Here is a 12763-nt window from a genome sequence, read left to right on the forward strand (position 1 = left end):
GACCAGGGCATCCACTTTTGAGCTATACCAATCGTATTAATTTTCTCTGTATTGTTCAAATTTTATTGGATGTCCCCGTAGGGATGCCTAGCATTTTGACCCGTTCGATAAATGTAGTCTGGAATTAAACTAGAATGTCTCAAATATATCATAGATAACAAAATCAACAGATGTTCTTACAATACATACAAGCTAGCTAGAACTTTGTGACTACTACTACTAGGAGTGGTCTTCCTCTATTTTAATACTTTTCAGTCTTTCAGAAGCTAAAAAAAAACTTAGTATCATATGAGTCAGTTTCTCTATTAAGTGCACATTGGACATGAAGCACTTCATCGAGGTCGAAATTGTAGTACATGAAGCTCTCCTTTGAGTTTAACTCGCCGGAACAGGCACTGCATTTGATAACTGCCACCTCATCATCATATGGATACGAATAGAGAAGTTTATAATTACATTACTACACCATGTGATGGATTGCCTAACTTTTTAATCAATGCCAACCAACGACTATATATATATATATATATATATATATATATATATATATATATAGACGATAGTATACATTCTTATTGGCAATGGTGAGTTCATTTTGAGACTTAAAAAGGAATATATTGAGCTTCTCATCATATACATTAGGGGTGTACATGACTGGGTTGGTTCGGGTTTTTCAAATATCAAACCAAACCATTTGTGTAAAAAATTTAAATTTATAAATCAAACCAAACTAATAAAATTTGGATTTTTTCGGGGTTTTCAACCTCGGGTTGGTTCGGGTTTTTCAAATACCAAACCAAACAATTGTGTCGAATTTTTAAATTTATAAATCAAACAAAACTAATAAACCTCGGATTTTTTCAGATTTTTGAATTTTTTTGGTAAAGTTTGCATACAAAAACATATAATTAACTTGTGCTTCAAATATTTCTTTAGTCCAACCAAAATACAATTATCTAAGGTGTTTCTTAAGAAAATAACACAAAATATGAGATGAGTACTGATGACACTAAAATATTCAATAAAAAATAATAATGAAATCATCAGATAAAATAAATATTGCAAAGTCATAATGAAAATGATCATAATTTAAAAATATTAAATCATGCTAAAATAAGTTTAATAAGTATAAGTTACATTATTAAGTATTTAAGGAAAATTAAAATTAGATTATGTATTTTAATTGTCTAAACCAATGAAAAACTAAAGAACAAATATTCAATATTATTGTTATTCTTAGTGTTGAATTGATTTTCTTTTTGCATTAGTATTAATTTGATTTTGATTTAAGTTTTATTATAATTATCAACATCTATGAACTATAATCTTTATTGGACCATTCCGAATATATTAAAAGATAAAAACTATGAAATAGTATAAGAAATATTTTAAAATTATATAAAAGTAAATATTTTTATGTATAAAATAAAATTTTAAAATTACTTATATAATGTCGGGCTGGTTTGGTCTCGATTTTTTTTTTTTAGTTAAAACCAAACCAACCCAAATATAGTCGGATTATTTTTTTTCAATACCAAACCAAGTCAAACCAAACCACTAGTCGGGTTTTTTTTTCGATTTGACTCAATTTGCGGTTTGATTCGGTTTCGATTCGATTTTTTACCCCTAATATTATACATGAAAAAATCTTGTCACATTTTTCAAAATAGTGGTAAAATTTTGCTAATTCTCATGGTCATAACTTGTCTCTTGTAATATATTTGAATTATTTACTGTGAATATTATTATTTCTACTTGTTTTATGTTCTCAGCTGGGACGATGGTGACAACAAGATCCTTCAAACTTGTTTTGTTACTGCTTTGTTCACTTACCGTTTTATTAGCAGAAAGTGCACCTAATCAACAAAAGGACACATAATTATGAATACTTTATTGAGAAAACAATCGTTAAGAACGTTGTGTCTAAAGGGGTAGGTAAATTATATTCCCACTTAGATGTACATGCAAAATCTTATGTTAATGACTTGTTTTAGACCATAAATTTCAAATTGTTATTTTTTAAAACTTCATACTGAGTGAAATAATATCACATAAGAGACAGACGATAATAATATCGCTCCACGGCCGGCACCATTTCAAAAGTCTTTTCTAGTGTTGTAACCTCATTTAAGATGCGCAGTTTGCTTGGATGGAACCCCACCAGCATACTACATGGATACAGGGTTTGGTGAAGGTGCTCAAAGCTGGATGATTCACCTCTCTGTAAGTTTGGGAGGATTAATGATCGTCTATATATTAACTCAATCTATTTTAACTCCATAATTCAAGTTGTTAAAATGAAATGAAATTTATCTAAATTATATACAAATATTTTTTTCGTAATAATATTTTCTGCTTACGTACCAAAACCAACACTAGATATAAGTACTTTTGTCACACCCTAGAACTTGTGCATTTTTTTTTGTAATACTTTGTTATTTTTAGGGAGGAGGATGGTGTATGTAGAGATGTGAGAGAGTGCCAAAATCGTTTACGGACTTCATTTGGGTGCCATGTAAAATTAGGTTTTAGGCCTAACTCACACCGCAAAAGCTTGCTCAAAGGGAGGAGAATTGTCCAAGCCTTATAAGGAGTCCACCCATCTCACTAACCACCAATGTGGGACTTTTGTCATTCCTTAACACCCCACCTTACGTCCAGTGCTTAGCATCTGTTGCGTGGGCAATTTTGATTTTTGGGGTCCCCAACATTAGGTGAGATAGCCCTGCTCTGATACCATGTGAAATTAGGTGTTAGGCCTAACTCACACCCTCATGAGCTAGCTTTTGGGGTTGAATTAGGCCCAGGTACCATATATTTACAGGTTCTTCAAAACATATGGGTCCATTGAAATTTAGAGGTCACTTTAGCAACAATGAAACTGCCAATCCAGGTTATTAATCACTTATATGAGTGTAATCAAGTCCTTCACTTAACAGGTGTAAGTTCGATTCTCACTATTTAATGGTATTTTAATTTACATTTGTACGGGTTACTACGAGATATGTAAATGTAATTTGCAAAACTAATAGTCTTTTCAATATTGCAAAACGTGCAGATTTGTTCAACTGGAACAAAATTATGGTTGCATATTGTGATGGAGGAGCATTCACCGGAGATGTTGAAAGAGTTGATCCTGTATGTTATTATAAAGCAACATAGTATTATAATGAGATTATTCTCTTTACCAAACATATTCAGATTCAATCAGTATGATTGACTAGACAAGTATCAAGAGTTTTCGGTAGACTACTTTAATTTCTGAATAAGTTTGCGTCAAGTCTTAGTATTAGTATGAGTTCATTGACCGCATAAGGACGTCTATCTTGATGACGAATTCCACAATAACATACTATTATTCATTATTTAGAGGATATAAAAGCTTCAATTTATATACTTTAGAAGTGCAAGGATTTTTTCTGCAGTGATGGAGGATTTGTTATCAAAAGGATTAAAGGAATCCAAAAATGTACGTATGTCAACTTACTTTACTTTTTACACGAAATATAAATAACTATGTCGCTCAGACTCTTCAAAAATATCGACCAACATGTGTCAAATACTCTAAAAATATGCATTTTGGAGAGTTCGAGCAACATAAGTAAAAAAAATATTGGATTTAGACATACTAACAGAAATTTAATTTATTGTACTACTAGGCCCTTTTTATTGGAAGTTCTACTGACGCATATCCAGCAATGTTATATTGTGATCGCTTTAGCAAACTATTGCCTAATACTCCTCGAATAAAATGCTTGACCAATAGTGGCTATTTCGTCGATGTTTAAGACATTTTTATCGTGTTATATGATCAATTTTTGAAGAATGATTCATATGTGTAAGAATTACTTTATACTATTTGTTCTTTTATTTCAACAACAAGAATCTTCAGAAGGGAAAAAGCTTCAAATCAATCTATAACGCGTTTGTTACATTACATGTACATAATCTCCTTTCGTATTTCTTCTTGTTTCATTTTATCTTACTTAAACAGACAATTCACTTGACTAGAGTTGTCAAATGAGCGAGTCAAAAATGAATTGATGAGTTAATAAATGACTCGAGTTATTATTTGGTACTTGTTGCTTAATTGAGTTCCAGGGTCTGCCAAAGCACTACCAAAATCCTGCACTTCAAGAATGAATCCAGAACTGGTACAAATTGTTACTAGATTAATTTTCCTTCTTGTGGATTAATGTTGATATTATTACTGAAAATCGTCGTAATACATTCTTGCAGTGTTTCTTCCCACAAAACATGCAACAATATATCAAAACGCCACTTTATACAATCATGTCACCATTCGATATAGTTCAGGTAATTATGAAGTATATACTCCTTGCGTCCCTACATACTTGTCATGTTTCATTTCTCCAGGGTCAAACTATATGAATTTTGACCAATAAATTAAATTGTATTGCAGGTTGGAACTTCATTAGGTGATTATTACAATGCTATTAAACAGAATAATTTCTCTGTTAATCAAAAGAAAAACCTTAGAGGTTACATTACAAATTGAACTTTTTTTTCCATGTTGCAGTTATCTAATTATTTGAGTTATTTTATTTCAGAACTTAGATTGGAGTTGTTAAGTTACCCAATGCAAGTGACACAAAATCAAGAGGAGCTTTTATTGACTCTCAATTTCATCCTACTAGACTTCAGAATTACTGGAACCAATGAATGTCAGTGTGGTGAATAATGATGTATAACATTATTTAGTTTGTCGTCTCGAAAAGGATGTCACATTTTTTAAAAATAACTCAACTTTAAAATTTTCTTTTTTATGCTTGATGAAATAATTTATAACTACATAAATGTAAACAGTTTAATTTGTTTTACGCGACAACTTTCAAAAGTATTTTGTGCCTAGTCTGACGGTGCCACGCAACACTTATTAATGAAGGTTTTTATGCAGACAATGATAAAGACATTTGGAGATTGGTACATTGACAGGCAGTATTATTATCTCATAGACAAGCATGACTTGCAAATCCCATAAAATAAACTCCTTGGATTATGCTGCTGAGGTTAGTTAAACACATGGAAACTGCAAAATGGCATGTAATATATATATATATATATATATAAAGGGGTTGTGAAATAAAGAATATGTTAATTATTCAAGTACTTGTTACATGTATTTTGCAGCAAGTTTCTAATATATATAATATATGAAGTTAGTCATCATTACTTATTATATTGTATAATAAAAAGATTGATTGGGACTGGGATTTAACCTAAGTAGTAATTATGAACATTATAGTATGTCTAAGTAGGAAAATATTTAAAGTATCTGTCTCTAGCCTCAAATATGAAGTTGGAGCACAATCTGTGTGAGCTTGTATCTGTCTGCATTTTTCTTGGCCCGAATTTGGTAAAATGGTTGCAACAAAAAGGAACCCCCAATATACCAGCTCTAGGCCTGGTGTTATTTGCAAGACACGTGGACGACTAAGCTGAACACACGTGGAGGAGTAAACTATATGCTTTAGTCCATTGGATGTTGAGTTGTTTAGGAATGAAACCAGACCAAAATGCAGCACTCGGAGGAAGAGCCAACGAATAGCACCAACTGTTATAGATCGATATCACCAGACGTTACTCCTTTGCAATCAAATGTCATTTAGTGTAAATTAAGAAGCAATGATTCTCGGTCATTAGACCCTGAGAGTTCATCCTTATAAAAGATGGACCAGGGCATCCAAGTTGGAGCTTTACCAATTGTATTAATTTTCTCTGTATTGTTCAAATTTTATTGGATGTCCCCGAAGGGATGCCTAGCTTTTTGACCCGTTCGATAAATGTAGTCCTGAATTAAACTAGAATGTCACAAACAGACCATAGATAATAAAATCAACAGATGTTCTTACAATATATACAAGCTAGCTAGAACTTTGTGACTACTACTACTACTACTACTAGGAGTGGTCTTCCTTTATTTTAATACTTTTCAGTCTTTCAGAAGCTAAAAAAAAACTTAGTATCATAAGAGTCAGTTTCTCTATTAAGTGCACATTGGACATGAAGCACTTCATCAAGGTCGAAATTGTTACATGAAGCTTTCCTTTGAGTTTAACTCGCCAGAACAGCCACTGCATTTGATAACTGCCATCTCACCATCATATGGATACGAATAGAGAAGTTTATAAGAAACTTTCTTGTTTTTGACAAGGGTAAATGTCATGGGAGCACCAGCACAGGAACGATGGAGACTGAATTTACAAGTAGAGCAACGGTATGTTGCACCTTCTTCATGACCATAAGTTCCGCATTTGGGCTTTGGTTGATCATTATAGCTAGTGAGTATGAGGGGGTGATTTGGGTAAAAATGGTGTTGTATCCTTCACGGAAGAGGGAAACAAGTCTCGTCGATGAAGTAATTGCATAGCTGGCAAATGTAACAAGACAAAGCCTGGCTTGAACATATGCAACAACTCATGATCGATGCCTCATTGGTTTGTTTGATTGCCTTCAATGGATGGCGGTGGCTGAAGTGTGTAACTTCTCCTAGCTGTCCTTGTTTCTGTTGTTGGCCAGGATAAGTTTTTTGGAGGAGCAAGGATTTCTGTACTTCAGATAGGAAACTTTGATCCCCTATATATAACTCCAAGCTCTTCTTCAGCAGCACACTCCAAATGACAGATGTAATCAAACTCGTGATTATAGAAAAGCCAAGCGGATTGCCTATTCATAACTTGGTTACAAATACAACATAACAGGGCTGCCCCTTCACATTTTAGCGGAGAGGAAGTGAAGAGATCAAGAGGGTATTTTACCTTATGGATCAATTTTGTCGTCACAGAAGCACATTCAAGATGAAGATCAAATTTACACAAATCACAATGATAGTAAAATGAAAACAATGTGTTGTGAGGACAAGAGTTGTCATAACCAGATGCCACACAACAGAATTCAGTTTCCACTATTCGAATGCCAAAGAGCGATTGAAGGAATGGGAAGAAGGGTGAGTGAGTGCATAGGATGAAAATCATGTCGAATTCTTTTAGGAATGTTAGAGCATACCTCATGAAGAAAGTAATGACAACAATCACAACCATAAGCTACCCCAAAAATTATAATAGTACACATGTTGCATTTTATAACTTCTCTTCCTTTAAGGTGGAATCTTAGCAGAGGATGTCTGTGGCTGAAATGCACCAGATCACCATCACGAAGACGAGGAGGCGCTTTTGACACACAACTTTCCTCTTCCTTGGCAATAAATATAAAACAGTTTGTTATTTCTCTTTGTATATTTTTCTGCCTCTGCTAAATCTGTACAGAACAAAGTATTGGTTTGCTTCATCCAACTGATCTCCAGCTTGATCACAATCATTGAAATAGCATAGCAGAAGTGAAATTATTGAAAAAGCTAAAAATTGCCAATAAGTCAAAAGGGAAAAACAAGAAAAGAGAATAGGGGAAAGCAGATAATAAGTAGAGATAAAGAAAGATTTCAGTTCTACAGTAACTTGCCTTTTCAAAAAACAGTTCAATTTTGTTTATTCACCAACCACCACCACTAACCATCTCTATCATAAGATTCATCACTATCAGACCTGTGGTGGTCTATTGTGCTATCGATCCCCGAGGAAGTGGATCTTTTATCCGTTGTGGTCGCCAGCTATCTGAAACCTACGACCACTCCTAAGTGTTGGAAAAATGATTTTAGATCTCAAAAGAAAGTATTCATACTTGTGTCTTAGGTTCATTTCATTATACCTTGTTGATGAATATTTAATATGTTAATTATTCTAACATATTTCTAATGACTATTAAATGTCCTTAATGGTCTTGTTTGACCTTTTTCCTAACTCCTGGCTATTGTAAAATATATCAATTATAAGTCATTTCTTTAGTACAATTCTGAATGAAATTGTAACTGCCACTTTATTTCCATTGATTCCTTACATTGAAGGTACATTCTCCCATCCAATTCACACCTTATATATGGTCTTTTGCAGTTTTGCTTGTGTTTGGTACTAGAAGAATCATACGAGAAAATCTCATCTTCTCCATTTCTTGAGTGTTGAGTTTTCTTATTAAGTAAATCTTTATCTGTTTTTGGGATCCTAGTTTTATATTATAAGAGTTTGTTGAATCTTAGGGGATACACCTATACGGCTGAAATATCCATAAGGACTATGCCTTTTGACACGCCTCAAGCTATGTAAATTTCCTAAAATGTTCTTGATAAAGTATTTTCCATAAGATTTCCAACACTAAGGCCTAAAAGAAGATGGAGGATGTATTTCCTCATGCCTCCTTAACTGAAGTGCACAAAATGCTAGAGCTAAGATTTGTAGTTGTCTTTGTTTTTCTTGTTTAATTACATCCGATTTATTATTACATTATTTACTTTGATTCATTCTATCATTATTTCTGTCAATTCTATCCATATGTCTTTTAAACCACATTAGTTGTGCTTTTTCTTGTTCCCTTATCACCAGCTTTCTCGATACATGATCGAGTATGTCATCCTTGTGCAAATTATCCGAATTCGTACCAGAAAGTTTCACATTGGGACCTGAGACCTTTGATTGAGGATAAATGAGTATTTACCACTCCACCACAACCCTTGTTGGTAAGATGACATAGTATTAGCACCTTGCTTTACTTTGTTTTTAATTTCGAAAGGACATTAAGATATTTTCAAAATAACTTGTTTTAATTGTAAATAATTTTACATATAAGTTCAAATAAAGAGAATAAGCTAGATAATTAAGTTTTTTAAAAAAATATTTTAATGTCCAAACAAATATATCTTGCTTGGTAGTTATTATGCACAATAAGACTTGGACGATTATCCCTACCTTCGGTAGCTTACGAGTTTACGTCCATCCCTGGTCGGGTATAGTTTCCTTTCGATTTCTCCCTTGTAGCCGTTACCCGAATTCGCGCAAGTGTGTCCACACCCCCCAAACTTACTTGACGAGGAATCTATTTTGTTATAATTCTAACATGTCATTCAACCCAACATATTTTTAAAAAGTAACTTATAAAGTTTTGTTTGATACTTGTTTTAAAAATAGGTCAAATACATTAACAGACTCTTGGACTTGTCCCAATGTTCCATTTAGCTACCTGAATTAAACTTATGGCCATTTCAATTCTTGATTTTGGCTCAAAATGTGTTACGTACGTAAGCACCTATTTGCTCAAACAATCAGCAAAGTAGAATTTCCCTCAAATACAACTTGACATAGTCCTCCGCCGAATAAGAAACCTGAAAACTCTGAAAACTCTTTTCACATGCTTCCGACCATAAGAATTTGGATTTATTTTGGGTCAATGCTGTCAATGGAGAGGCAAAACAAGAAAACCCCTCAAAAAACCTTCTGTAGTAACCGGCTAAACCCAAGAAGCTTCTGATATCCGAAAGGGATAGAGGTCTAGGCCAACTCTTGACCGCATCCGTCTTCTTAGGATCTACCTCAATACCCTTTTCGGAAACAATATGACCAAGAAAAGCCACAGATCTTAACCAAAACTTACATTTACTAAACTTTTCAAAGAGTTGTTGGTCCTTTAGGACTTGCAACACAATCCTCAAATGATTAGTATGCTCGTCTTCATTCCTCGAACAGATCAATATGTCATCAATGAACACAACTAATAACATACCAATGTATTGTCTAAACACCCTATTCATCAAATCCATGAATGCCGCCGGAGCATTAGTCAAACCAAACGACATTACCAAAAACTCATAATGACTATACCGAGTTTGAAAAATCGTCTTTGAAATGTCATCTTCCTTAACCCTCAGTTGGTGGTAACCCGACCGAAGGTCAATCCTAGAAAAGTAACTTACCCATTGTAGTTGGTCAAACAAACCATCTATCCTTGGGAGAGAATACTTATTTTTTATGGTAACCTTGTTTAATTTTCGGTAGTCAATACACATACGGAGAGAAGCATCTTTCTTCCTAACAAATAAAACCGAAGCACCCCATGGAGAGATACTCGGTCAGATGAAACCCTTATCCAACAAATCTTTCAACTGCTCTTTCAATTTCTTAAGTTCTGCCGGAGCCATTCGGTAAAGAGGAATATATATAGGCTGCATATCTGGGAGAAGGTCCATACCGAAGTCTATTTCTCTTTCGGAAGGAATACTGGGTAAATCCTCTGGAAACACTTTTGGAAACTCATTTACAACGGGGACCGACTCAAGAGTAAGGGTTTCACAATCCACATCCCTCACCCTAACTTGATGGTATATGCAACTCTTAGAAACCATCTTTCTACCTTTAAGACAAGAGACAAACTAACCCTTAAGCATAGAATTTCCCCCTTTCCACTCTAAATGGGTTCATTTGGAAACTGAAACTTGACTACATGGGTTCTGTAATCAACAGAAGCATAGCATGAATGCAGCCAATCCATGCCAAGGATAACATTAAAATCTAGCATATCAAGCTCTACAAGATCAACATGAGTGATTATATAAGACAAGGATACGAGACACTTTCTATAGACCCTTTTAGACACAATTGAATCACCAATAGGAGTAGAGACAAAAAAAAAATCTAACAACACATTCAGAAGAATATTGAATCTCATGGCCACATATGGCGTCACAAAAGACAAAGTAGCACAAGGGTCTAGTAAAGCATAAACATCAAGTTGGAAGACTTGTCAACATATCGGTAACCACATCGTGTGAACCCTTTTGCTCATGACGAGCCTGAAGTGCATAAAATTGGTTTTTGTCTTGGAGCATTTGAACCCGAACAGCTAGGAGGAGCTTGTTTACTTTCTCTTCTCTTGGCCATATGCATTGGGTAATTTCTCATCTTATGACCACTCTTACCACAACCATAACAACCATCTGTGCCGGCTAAGTACTTACCCTCGTGCTTCTTCCCACACCTAGCACAAGTAGACATAGACAATGAAGATCCACAACTATTTCCTCCTTGGGGATTAGGATTAGACACCCTATATTTGTTGAACTTAGAGGGAGCATTGGAGGAACCTTGGCCGGAAAACCTTTGCCGAAACTTAGAATGACCATTTCCATCGGACCTCGAATGTGAGAAGTTACCATCACCAATTTTGTCCCTCTTTGCCTCCATAGACCTTTCCTTAAGTTTCTCCTCTTCAATTTTTTGAGCATGAACCATGAGGTGAGAGATATCCATGTCATTGATAAGCATGACAATATGACATTCTTTAACCACCATTTGAGACACCTCCGAAACGAACTTACTCATTCTTGCCCTAGGATCGACAACCATAGTAGGAGCATATCGAGACAATTATGTGAATTTCAAAGCATATTCATTTACACTCATACTTCCTTGATGAAGGTTGATGAATTCAAGCACCTTTTCCTCCCTCATCTCAAGGAGAAAAAACCTATCCAAGGAAAGCAACCTTAAACTTTTCCCAATCGAGAGGACCCATATCAACTGCCCTCTCTTCCTTCCATTGGTTGAACCAAACTTGAGCAACACCCTTTAGTTCATAAGCGGCCAACTCTGCCTTTTCCACCGGCGGAACTCCCATAATCATCAACACCTTATACACCTCGTCAATGAACTCTTGATGATCTTCCTCAACCTTAGAACCATGAAACTCCAAAGGATTCATCCTAGTGAAATCCCTCACTCTAGATGTTGTTGTACCCACATTCAGGTTCATGGGGGCCATAACCTCCCTATTGACTTGAGCCGTCATTGCTTGATCCAACACTTGAAAAATAGCCCTAAACTCCACATTAGTCACTTTCTCGGCCAAAGGACCGACAGGAGCTGGAGGAGCTTCTCGTTCAATAATGTCTCCTGCATTACTTCTAGGAGTCCGTAGCCAAAAGGGTAAAAAATTAGCCCAAAATTCTAGAAAGACAACAAAATTTAGTTGATAACCAAAAGGGCAACATTTAGACGGTCTAACAAATGCCATGAAAAAGGAGCAAGGCGCGAAGTTCTATGTGCCTTACAAGGCGCATGGCTGCACAGCCTTACAAGGCTCAAGGCCCCTGCGCCTCTTTCCTTTTTTTTTTGTTTTTTAGTTTATGTTTTATTTTTTTTTGTTTTTAAGTTAGTTTTTCCTTTTCTTTTTTTTTTCTTTTAATTTTTGTTTTTTTATTTTGAAGTTGTTCCTATTTATTTTGCATGTGATTTTTATATTGCTAAATCACATTTTAATTTTGAAGTTGTTACTATTTTTATTGTTGTGATTGCTAAAAAATATAAAAATCACATGCAAAATAAATAGCAAATTATTGCCCTTTTTATATTTTTTTTAGCAAATATAAAATGATATTTTTCAAACTTGAATTAATAAAACTTACCTAAAAAATCTGAATAAATAATTTTATTAAAATAATATAAACAGAGCAATAATTTGCTATTTATTTTAAATCTTACTATAAAATATATTTTTTAGTTTTTCCTTTAATTTTTGTTTATTATTTTGAAGTTGTTCCTATTTATTTTGCATGTGATTTTTATATTTTTTAGCAAATATAAAATGATATTCTTCAAACTTGAATTAATAAAATATTACCTAAAAAATTTGAATGAATAATTTGCTAATATAAAAATCACATGCAAAATTAATAGGAACAACTTCAAAATAAAAATAAAAATAAACAGGAAAACTAAAAAACAAAAATAAAGGAAAAACTAACTAAAAAAATAATAATTAAAACATAAACTAAAAAACAAAAAAAGAAGGGAAGAGGTGTAGGGGCCTTGCGCCTAGTAAGGCTGTGCAGTCGTGCGCTTTGTAAGGTGCATAGAACTTCGCG

General features: G+C 34.1%; 2 pseudogenes; one reads left to right on the plus strand and one right to left on the minus strand.

The window, feature by feature from the left end:
• Nucleotides 1-219: 219 nt before the first annotated feature.
• LOC125836031 (uncharacterized) lies at nucleotides 220-11246 on the minus strand (annotated as a pseudogene).
• On the plus strand, nucleotides 1781-5002 carry LOC125836023 (pectin acetylesterase 8-like; annotated as a pseudogene).
• Nucleotides 11247-12763: the final 1517 nt, after the last annotated feature.

This window comes from Solanum verrucosum, unplaced genomic scaffold (genome assembly GCF_900185275.1).
Source record: "Solanum verrucosum unplaced genomic scaffold, falcon-dt-bn FXZP01000208.1, whole genome shotgun sequence".
Lineage (NCBI taxonomy): Eukaryota > Viridiplantae > Streptophyta > Magnoliopsida > Solanales > Solanaceae > Solanum > Solanum verrucosum.